Below are 11,842 nucleotides of genomic sequence, written 5' to 3'. Positions count from 1 at the left end.
TTTCCGCATTCCATATTGTTCAGTGCATTTCTTAAATCTTTTGCTAGAGTTGATGTCTATTTAGTCTAAGCTGTGAGTTTGTTTGTCGGGATGGTGATCACTAGGATCAACCGTGCCCATGGCAATGATCAGGGAGAAAGTAGCGAAGCTGCTTAGGAGAACTCGCCTCAAGCGCCATCTTTGGTGGAGGTTATGTTAGAGGCAGAAAGAAATAAGAGAGAAACCAACCGTATGTTAGAGCATATTGAGCAGAATACGGCTCGTCAGCCGCGAAATGATTGAGTGTCCCTCAATGACTTTGTGAAGCTCAATCCACCCAAGTTTCATCATTCCGTCCATCCTCTCAACGCTGATGATTGGTTGTGTAGTATATCACGCAAGATACGTTCTGCCAATGTTGCTGAGGTTGATAAGGTGACATTTGCTGCTTACTTTCTTGAAGGCTCCACCAATCTCTGGTGGGAGAATTATGAAGATACGAGTCCTGCCAGACCAGCAGCCACCTGGGCTGATTTTAGCGCAACTTTCCATCTGCATCACATTCCTGAAGGGTTAATGAATCGGAAGAGAGAGAGGAGTTCTGTGCATTCACTCAAGGGAAGCTGACTGTAGATGCATACAACCGTGAGTTTGGAAACCTCGCCCGCTATGCAACTGAAGAGGTGTCAACTGACGCCTAGAAGCAAGCAAGGTTCCACAAGGGACTGATCCCTGAACTTCGTCATGATCTGCGCCTTCATGAATGTACGAGTTTCCAAGCTCTTGTCAACAAGGCGATCAGTGCTGAGACTGGTCATACCGACTATGAAGCAACGAAGAAGCACTCTCGTGATTCCGACTCCTCATCCGGTTCAGCGTTTCAGAAGCGCCGGGTGTGGGTCCCGAATAGTTCTCTGCCGCCAAGATACACTCCGAGGTCATCCTATGTGGCGCCTCAGGCAAATCAGACCAACCCTCTAGCCAAGACCTATGGTGGTCCAGCTACCAATGCTGCACCACGTGCCAATCAAGTGATTTGTTACAAGTGTGGAGAACTAGGTCACTATTCACGTGAGTGTCCTCAGAATAATGCTGCCAAGCAACCTGGAAAGTCTATTGGGTGTGGCAAGCCGTGCAAAGCATTTTATGTGAAGCCAACTCCTGCGCGTGGCCACGTGAACTATGTTTTAGCAGCAGAAGCTGCATAGGATCCCGGCGTCATTCTGGGTATGCTCCTTGTCAATCGTCACCCAACGTCTGTTCTTTTTGACACTGGATCATCTCATTCCTTCATTTCCGAAAGTTATGCGCAGTTGCATAACATGTCCTTTTGTGATATGCCAATTCCACTAGTGGTTCAAACTCCTGGTAGTAAATGGCAGACTTCGAGAATAAGTTAAGACAATGAAATTCTTGTGGACAGGCTAATCTTCCTAGCATCATTGGTAGCTCTTAAGTCTTCAGATATCAATATCATCTTGGGTATGGACTGGATGTCAGCTCATTACGCCAAGATTGATACCCATTCTAGGAATGTTCAGCTCGCATATCCATCGAGTGAGATAGTTAATGTCTCAACTCGAGTTGCCAAATGCCAACTCTATTCCCTCAATGCTAGTCCTCTTCCAGAGCTAGAAGATATTCCAGTAGTCGTGATTTTCCGGATGTCTTTCTAGAAGAACTGCCAGGCATTCCACCTCACAGGGATGTGGAGTTTGTGATAGATCTTATTCCAAGAACTGTTCCAATAGCCAGAAGACCTTATAAGATGGCACCCTTAGAGCTAGCCGAACTTAAGAAACAACTAGATTATGCCTTGAATAAAGGTTTTACTCGTCCTAGCTCTTCTCCTTGGGCTTGTCCCATCCTTTTCATCAAGAATAAGGATGGAACGGATTGGATGGTTGTAGATTATCGACCAGTTAATCTGGTCACCATAAAGAACAAGTATCCGCTCCCCAGGATCAACGACCTGTATGATCAACTTGCTGGATCCTCAGTGTTCTCCAAGATGGATTTGAGGTTGGGATACCATCAAATCAAAATCAAGAACAGAGACATTCCAAAAACGGCCTTTTTCACTCGTTATGGCCAATACGAGTACACCGTCATGTCCTTCGGTTTAACCAATGCCCCAGCCACTTTCTCTCGCCTTATGAATTTGATATTCATGGAGTACTTGGATAAATTTGTCGTGGTATACCTCGATGATATTCTCACCTACTCGAAGAACGAACAAGAATATGCCGAGCATCTAAGGCTGGTATTGATGAAACTTCGAGAGCATCGTCTTTATGCCAAGTTCTCTAAATGTGAATTTTGGTTTACAGAATTGACCTATCTAGGCCACATAATCTCTGGTAAAGGTATTGCTGTCAATCCCGAGAGAGTTCAAGCCGTCCTTGATTGGACTCAACCTGAATCGGTTAAGCAAGTTAGGAGTTTTCTTGGTCTAGCGAGCTATTGTCGCTGCTTTGTTGAGAACTTCTCCAAGGTTGCAAAGCCTCTAACTGAACTCCTCAAGAAAGATACAAAGTTCAAGTGGACACCACAGTGTGAGCATAGTTTTCAGGAACTGAAAAGATGTCTGACTTCCGCACCTTTGTTGGTACCACCAGAGTTCTCCAAGGACTTTGTTATCTATTGCGACGCCTTGCGACAAGGATTAGGTTGCATTCTCATGCAGGATCATCATGTGATTGCATACGCATCTTGACAGTTGCGTCCACATGAGGATAACTATCCCACACATGATCTTGAGCTTGCAGCTGTAATCCATGCACTAAAAATCTAGCGACATTACCTTCTTGGTAATCATTGCGAAATTTACACTGATCACCAAAGTCTGAAATATATCTTCACCCAGACGGATTTGAATCTCAGGCAAAGACGGTGGGTCGAGTTGATCAGAGATTATGACTTAGGGATAACTTACACCCCAGGGAAGGCCAATGTCATGGCTGATGCACTAAGTCGTAAGTCTTATTGTAACAATCTGATGTTACAACAAAGTCAACCACGTCTCTATGAGGAATTCCAGAAGTTGAACCTCGTCATTGTTCCTCAAGGATTCCTTTCCACCTTGGTGGCGAAACCTACTCTTAGGGATCAAATCATAGCTGTGCAAAATTATGATAAGGGTATATCCTGGATCAAGGAGAATATTGCTAGCGGAAATGCTAAAGATTTCTCTATGGATGAGCAAGGGGTTGTGTTCTTTCAGAACCGTGTGGTGGTTCCTAAGAGCAAACGCCTGCGACAGTTGATTCTTAAAGGGGCTCCTGAATCTCCTCTCACGATCATCCCGGTAGTACCAAGATGTATCAGGACCTGCGCCATAGGTTCTGGTGGACTAGGATGAAGAGAGAAATTTCTCAGTTCGTTGCTAACTGCGATGTTTGTCGCCGAGTTAAAGTAGAACATCAAAGGCCTGCTGGCACCCTTCAACCTTTAGATATTCCTGAGTGGAAATGGGATAAAGTCGGTATGGATTTCATCACCGGATTTCCCAGGACCAAGAAAGGGAATAATGCTATCTTTGTGGTCATTGACCGTCTTTCCAAAGTAGCTCATTTTCTTCCAGTTCGTGAGAGTATAACAGCTAGCCAGCTAACAGAGTTATATATTTCTCGAATAGTGTCTCTTCATGGTGTTCCTTTGGAAATTAACTCAGATCATGAGAGTATCTTTACTTCTCTTTTCTGGGAAAGTTTTCAAAATGCCATGGGGAACCCCCTCTCCTTTAGCACTGCTTTCCATCCTTACTCAAGTGGTCAAGTAGAATGAGTCAATCAAATTCTGGAAGACATGCTTAGAGCTTGTGTTATATCTTTCGGCATGAACTGGGAGAAATGTCTTCCGTTCGCCGAATTTGCTTATAACAATAGTTATCAATCAAGCTTGGGCAAAGCTCCTTTTGAAGTTCTCTACGGACGAAGATATCAAACACCTCTTAACTGGTCAGAAACCGGAGAGAGGCAACTCTTTGGTCCGGATATGATCCAGGAGGCACAAGAGCAAGTTCACATTATTTGTGAAAAGTTGAAAAGAGCCCAATCTTGTCAAAAGAGCCAATATGATCGTCATCATAAGGTTGTGACCTTTGAAGTTGACGAGAAGGCTTACCTCGGGTTACACCTCTGAAGGGTACCCATCGATTCGGTATCAAAGGCAAATTTGCTCCTCGTTACATTGGTCCTTTTCGCATTCTTGCCAAATGAGGAGAAGTTGCCTACCAATTGGAACTTCCTCCGCATCTTTCCAAGGTTCATGATGTCCTCCACGTCTCGCAACTCAGGCATTGCTTCTCGGATCCTATCCGTGAAATGGACCACGGAAAGATTGATCTCCAGGATAACCTTTCATACCGAGAATACCCTGTTCGTATTCTTGATCAAGCTGAGCGTACCACTCGATGTCAAAACATCAAGTTTCTAAAAGTTCAATGCTCAAATCATTCTGAAAAAGAAGCAACTTGGGAAAGGGAGGACCGTCTTCGACTTGAGTATCCTACGCTCTTCCCGACGACTTCTAAATCTCGAGACGAGATTCTTTTGAGTGGGGGTGAGGTGTCACAACCCTAGATTGACCACTTGGTGTTTAGCTAGATTGTGCATCATATTTTATTTTGCATTAAAAATGAAGTGGGGATTGCATAAACCCTAGCACCTCACCTTAATTAAACCAATTAAAATGATGTGAATTTTCAATGAACCCAAAATGGCCTTAAAAATGTTCATCTTTTCCAATATTTCAGGGATGATTAATATTTTCCAAACACTTTTAGCATTTAAAATAATCCACGAAAGTCAGTGGAAATTGCCAAAACAAATAGCTATAACTATTTTAGCCATTATAAAATGTTGAGGTATTTTGTGGAGCTTGGAAATATTCCAAGTAAAACCCCACAAATATATTCAATATTTTAGGGAATAGTTTGGAGCTAAAAATAAATAAAACAAATGTGAGAAACATAAAACAGAAAAGAAATAAAAGAAAATGAGGGGAGGAGCTTACGTGTCGCTCAGGCCCAACCCAACTCCTCTCCTCTATCGTCTTCCTCCTTCGCTAGTCACCAAGCAGGAGGTGGCCGCCGTTTCCCCTCGCTGCAGCACGCAGCTGCGTGCCTGCTTCGCTCCTCCGTCGCGCTGGCCTCGGGGATAAGCTTCCCCGGAAGCCGTTTCCCTTCTCTCCTCCTCGCATTCGCTCTCTCTCCTCTCCCTCTCTGCCACCATGGCCGATGCTCGAGCACACCGTCGCGAGCCTGCTCCGGTCGCCCGTTCCTGCCTCCGAGCCATGCAGAAGCTCCACCGTGACGTCCCGAAGGTCCCCAGCAAGCCACACGACGCCGACAACTCCCAAGATGCCAGATCACCGTCGTCTTCAACCTTCGGCCACCAAGCTCGCTGCCGTCGATTCGTCGTCTCCAGGCCGTCACCGAGCTAGCTCTCGTTGCCTTTGCCCTCTTTGTGAGGTGAGGAACCCATTCCCGTGCTTCTCCCCCTCGTTCCCGAGCTCTAGCCTTGATTCCACCGAAGCCAGACGAGATCCGTCGCGGGAGCTCGTCACGGATGACGCTCCGGTGAACGGCTCGTCCTTCTAAGGCCACCATCAGCTTCAACTCATCGCGTAGGTGCCATAGGAGCCAATCCCCGTGAGCTTTGAGCCCCGTAGCGATGACCCCTACGAGGCCCGAGCTCCGGCAACCGCCGAGCTCGTCGTCGGCGTCAGTTCCGACCACCCCAGCCCCTCGGGCTTGCTCCAAAGGACTCGTGGGCGAGTGGCCGTTTGATCTACGCACTCCGCCGTACTTTGGGTCGTCGGTGAAGGGATTCCGATGCCCTCCGCCGTCTGTGAAGTCACCAGAGGCTCGCCGCCGGTGAGTTCGGCCTCATTGCCGGCGGGTTTGACCCCCGTGAACCTATGACACGTGGGGCCATCCTCTGGGTAATTAGGTTTAAGTTAAATAAAGATAATTAATTATTTAAACCCTAATCAGACACTAAGATGTGGGTCCAGGTGTGTTAAGTAGCTAATTAACTTAAATCTTAATTAGAAATAAGCCAGAGACACTGACCACTGGGTCCCACTGGTCAGGTTTGACTTGCAACGGCTAGTCAGCCGAGCTGATGGAGTGCTGATGTCATGCTCGCGCAATAAATAGAATTTTGTAATAAAAATAATTCTAGAAATAGTTAAAACTTCAAAAATTCGTAGAAATTAATTTGTAACTCAGATCAAAATAATTTATATATGAAATTTGATCATAAAAATCCAAGGAATTCAATGGTGCTATTTTCATGCATGATAAAATAAGTTATACGTGAGCATCAGGTCAAATGAATTAAAAGGGTATTTGAAAAATACCTTATTTGAGGTGATATTTGAACTTTGATTCAAATCAGCTTCACCTAAAGAAATGGTAGCTACATTAGCCATGTCACATTTCATTTTCATGCCATGATCATGCATCATATTGTCGCACTTGAGTTGTATTGATTGTTGCCATTGTTTTCGGTAGGCCCTACCTCACTGGATACATCTGAATATCCGACCGAAGGATTTTATTCCCGTGATGAGCAACAAGGCAAGCACCCCTTTTGATCATACTGATAAAATCCCATGCTCTCGCTCCTACTCTCATTTATTGCATTAGGACAAATGTTTCAAATGCTTTTATTTCGGTAGCTGAACCCATTCCTCTGCATGACCTGTCATTGTCACAGTAAATAGTTAAACCTTGCAACCTAGCATACCTGGTAGTTTCTTGTGCCATGATGTGCTTTACTCTGCCTGCTTGCTATGCTTAGAGTTGTGTCACGTCTGTTTCATCTTGATGATGAACCGGAGTGGTTGAATGTGTTCTGATGACTATAAGTGTTGAACCTGATTTGGTAAAGGTACCGATGAGACGCTATGTAGGAGTACATGGCAGGCTGTCTCATTGGAACCGTTCTTAGGAACCGAGTTCCCTGTGTGTAATCCAAGACTAGCTACTACCAAACGTTGGGATACTTAATTGACCCTCTCGGCTTATTAATCGCCTAGTACTCGGTCGAGGAATTGCAAGTAGTTTCTGGTGTTTATAGCATACACTAGAGGCCGTTCATAGTGCTGACCTTAGAGGTGGGATATGACGCGGTAGGCAGTGGCACGGTGTACCAAGTGGCACCCAGATGGTGGGCTTGGGAACCCTGCGCACATCGTTTGAGGATGTAGCGGAAACTTCGGCCGGACTTCCGTGCGGGTTCAGTCTCAAATAGGCGATAAACCTGGACTAGGTATTAGCGTGGTTAACGGTCGTGGCCGACTCCCTCGCTGGGCTTCCGCTTGAAGGTTGTCGAGGTGCGTAAAGTGCACATGGAGATAAGTAGCGAGAACGTGTGTGAAGAAGTACAGCCCTGCAGGGTTATGATCGATTCGAATAGCCGCGTCCGCGGATATGGACTACTTGGAGACATATGTTGTTCATAGATAACTTTAATGGCTACTCATAAAAGTATCAAGATAAGTGTGAGTATCATGTATGGCATTCCCGTAGGGAAACGAGAAAGAATCCATGGTAGTGTATTGTTGTGGTGGTAGTGGACTCGTGTACGACTTATCAAAGTTAGCTAAAAAATAATTAAAGTTGTAGTATAGGCTAGCCATGAGTCAAAGTTGGCTTGCTGCATGAAACCCCACAACCCCCTTATTGATACTTGTGCATGAGTAGATAGATCTGAATTAAAGTCTTGCTGAGTACCTTCGTACTCATGTTTTCTTAATAAATGTTGCATAAGACACCCACGAGCCATCAGGTGGGTTCTACCTAGACGTTGATGATGACAAGTAGCTGGTGTCCCAGCTAGGACCTGGCCCCTTTCGGAAGGGATCTGTAGATAGTCAGGTTTTATGCCTTTTCCTTTCATCTGTCTGTACTCAGACATCTTTAATGCTTCCATATGGCTTGTATGACTTTGTTTGGACTTGAGTGTCGGGTCATGTGACCCCTATCTGTATGTACTTATTATGCAAGGATCTGCCGAGTCTTCTAAATAAATGTTGAGTTGTTGTATGGTTATGTTGTTATGCCATTTCTGTATCTATGCATACTGAGTATGTCATGCGTACGTGTGATGTGCTGTGATATGTATGGGGTTCGACACCTAGTCGTGTGGCTTTAGTAGCCGTATTTACAGAGAAATGCCCCTCTGTGCTTCCACTGAGCCTTGGTAGCTCACTACTGCTCCGGACACATTGGTTGACCGGCATGTATCCTTCTTAGCTGCGGTGTCTGTTCCTACGGGGAAATGTCACGCGGTGTAATGGAGTCCTTGTAGCTTGCTACGACTCTCCTACACACGCTGATGACCGACACGTGCTTTGTTGGGTTATGTATGCATGTCTCTGTATAGTTGTGCCACTTGGGTTTATGACTAGTGATGTCGACCCGGGTTATTTGACATTGGAATGCTAGCGACACAATTGCATACGTGAGTCAAAAGACGCAAACGGTCGTGGCCAAGGTAAGGTGGCAGCCGTGGGGTTAACCGTGCGTGAGACTGCAAAGTGATGCGATGTGTTACAGGCTGGATTCCTATGACTTAGGATCGGGGTCCCGACATGAGTTGTCATTTTCATATGCTAGTGGGGATTTTTCATTATAGAACTTGGCTTGTATATTCCAATGACAGGCTTCCTCAAATACCCGAGGTATTCATGAGCAAGCAAGTTGGATGCACACCCACATAGCTTGAGTTGAGATTTCATACACTTATAGGTCTAGTGCATACATTGCATGTAAATCCCTACTCCTCATATTGATATAGATTGATGGGCATCTCCATAGCCCGTTGGTATGCCTACTTGACGTGAAGATTTATTTTCACTTTGACTCCTTTTGATTCCTAACACCATACTCTATTCCACCCATATGTCATATTCATGGTTCACGCTCATGTATTGAGTGAGGTTGGAAATGCTGAAGCACGTTAGAAGTACGATCCAATTACCTGACTTGACATTGAGGTGCTCATGATTTATACGTACGCAACTAGGACGGTGTCGTGCCATGCTTATATGATAAAATTAGTAGGGAATAACATTCTTTAAGAATCATATATTTTGAATATGAATGGTCATGTTGTTTATGTTTATGGATATTATTACGTTGATGTTTATTAGTTCATTGTTTCTCAAATATCATACCTGAAAAAGATTACATGTTGGGTAGCATGTTGATGTCTACTATGCAACCTTATTCTTGTAGACTCGTGTTGGGCCTCCAAGCGCAGAGTTTTGTAGGACAATAGCAATTTACCTCAAGTGGATGGCCTAAGGTTTATCAATCCGTGGGAAGCATAGGATGAAGTTGGTCTCTCTCAAAAAACCCTGTAACCAAATAACAAAGAGTCTCTTGTGTCCCCAACACACCCAATACGATGGTAAATTGTTTAGGTGCACTAGTTCGGCAAAGAGATGGTGATACAAGTGTAATATGGATGGTAGACATATATTTTTATAATCTGAATAAATAAAAACAGCAAGGTAGCAAGTATGAAAGTGAGCACAAACGGTATTGCAATGCTTGAAAATGAGGCCTAGGGTCCATACTTTCACTAGTGCAATCTCTCAACAATGATAATATAATTTGATCACATAACAATCCCTCAACGTGCAATGACGAATCACTCCAAAGTTCCTATCTAGCGGAGAACATAAGAAGACATTGTTTGTAAGCTATGAAACCACCTCAAAGTTATTCTTTCCAATCAATATTTCCAAGAGTTCGTACTAAGATAGCAAGTTATCCTTTCCAATCGATCTATCCAAGAGTTAATACTAAAAGAACACCATTGATACATATCAATTAAACCTAATGTCACCTAGATACTCCAGTGTCACCTCAAGTATGCGTGGGCTAATTATACGACATGCATCAAACAATTTCAGATTCTTCACATTCAATCCAACACAAAGAACTTCGAGGAGCACCCCAAGATTTCTATCGGAGAGCATATTATGAAAATGTGCATCAACCCCTATGCATAGATTACCCCAATGTCACCTCGGGAATCCGCAAGTTGAGTGCCAAAACATATATCAAGTGAATCACTTGAATACCCCAATGTCACTACGGGTATCCGCATGCAAGACATACATCATGTGCTCTCAAACTTGAATATTCAATCGAACATAACGAGATCTTGAAGTGAAAGATTCAATTCATCACAACAACAACATGGGACAAACACCATATGATCCAACTATATCAACAAGGCCCGTGATATATCAAGATCATGACATCTCAAGAACACGAGAGAGAGAGAGAGAGAGATTAAACACATAGTTACTGGTATAAACCCTTAGTCCCGAGGGTGGACTAATCCCTCCTCGTCATGGCCTTCGCCAGGATGATGAAGATGGCACCGGATATGATCTCCCCCTCTGGCAGGGTGCCGGGCTCCCAATTGGTTTTTCGTGGCTGCACATGCGTGCGGCGGCGAAACTTCTCATCTAGGGTTATTTCTGTAGGTTTCTCTATTTATAGGAATTTTTGGCGTTGGAATCACGCTAAGGTGGGCCACGAGGTGCCCACTAGGTAACATGTCACACTAGGGGGGAAGGCTCGTCCTGGTGCCTAGTGGGCAGCTTGGGCCTCCTCTGGTTGGCTTCCTTGTTCCTCTAGATGTCTTGTGGGAAGAAACAAATCTCCAAAAAGTATCATGACATTTGGACTTCGTTTGATATTGATTTTCTACGAAGTAAAAAACAAGCAAAAAACAACAACTCGCATTGGGTACTATGTCAATAGGTTAGTCCCAAAAAATGATATAGAGTTGCTATAAAAGGATTGCAAAACATCCAAGAATGATGATATAACAACATGGAATAAAAAAATATAGATTCGTTGGAGACGTATCAGCATCCCCAAGCCTAATTCATGCTCGTACTCGAGTAGGTAAATGATAAAAACAGAATTTTTGATGTGGAATGCTGCCTAACATGTTCATCATATTATTTTCTTTATAACATCGACTTATGGACATGTAGATGATTCAAAGCAATAGTCTATAATTTGACATGAAAACTTTAATACTCAAGAATATCAACAAGCAACCAAGACTTTCAGAATATCAATGCTAAAGAACGCTATCCCATCATGCTCAATCATTGATTCATTCATGCAACACACCCAAATATTAGCTACATCCAATGCTCAAGTATGATAATAGTGATCCATAGTTGGTCCTTTATAAGAGAAGATGGATACTCAAATAAAAAAAAGTGCATAAAGTAAATAGATATGCCCTTCGCAGAGGGAATCAGAGATTTGTAGAGGTGCGAGAGCTCAGAGCTTAAACTGAGAGATAAAATTATTTTAGGTGGCATGCTTTTCGTGTCAATGAAAACGACTAAGAGTTTCCAGTATCTTACATGCAAAGAAAATCATAGGCGGTCCCCAATCTGAAATTAAACGTTATTCCTTTTTTCACCATTCTTTCACACTCCACGACTAGCCACATCCACGGGTACCGTCCATACCAACACTTTCCAAGGAATTTATTAATTGACAACATAAAAACAATTCTTTGCATTTTGGGACTCGGCATCCCTATTACCACCATACTCTCATGCGATGACAAGTGAATAAACACTCATCTTGAGAATAACCTATTTAACATGGAAGATACCGTCCACCCCTCGCCGCTTCATGAGCGGTACGGGCACAAAACAGAAGTTTATTTTGAATATTCGAGTTGGCACATACATATTTACTTAGGACGACTCTGAAATATCGCATATAGGTAGGTACGATGGACTCATCTGGCACAACTTTGGGTTTAGGATTTGCATGCACAAGCAGCATTCCCGCTTAGTA

The sequence above is a fragment of the Hordeum vulgare genome, chromosome 7H (genome assembly GCF_904849725.1).
Source record: "Hordeum vulgare subsp. vulgare chromosome 7H, MorexV3_pseudomolecules_assembly, whole genome shotgun sequence".
NCBI classification, from domain to species: domain Eukaryota; kingdom Viridiplantae; phylum Streptophyta; class Magnoliopsida; order Poales; family Poaceae; genus Hordeum; species Hordeum vulgare.
Note: the sequence above shows the minus strand (reverse complement) of the source record.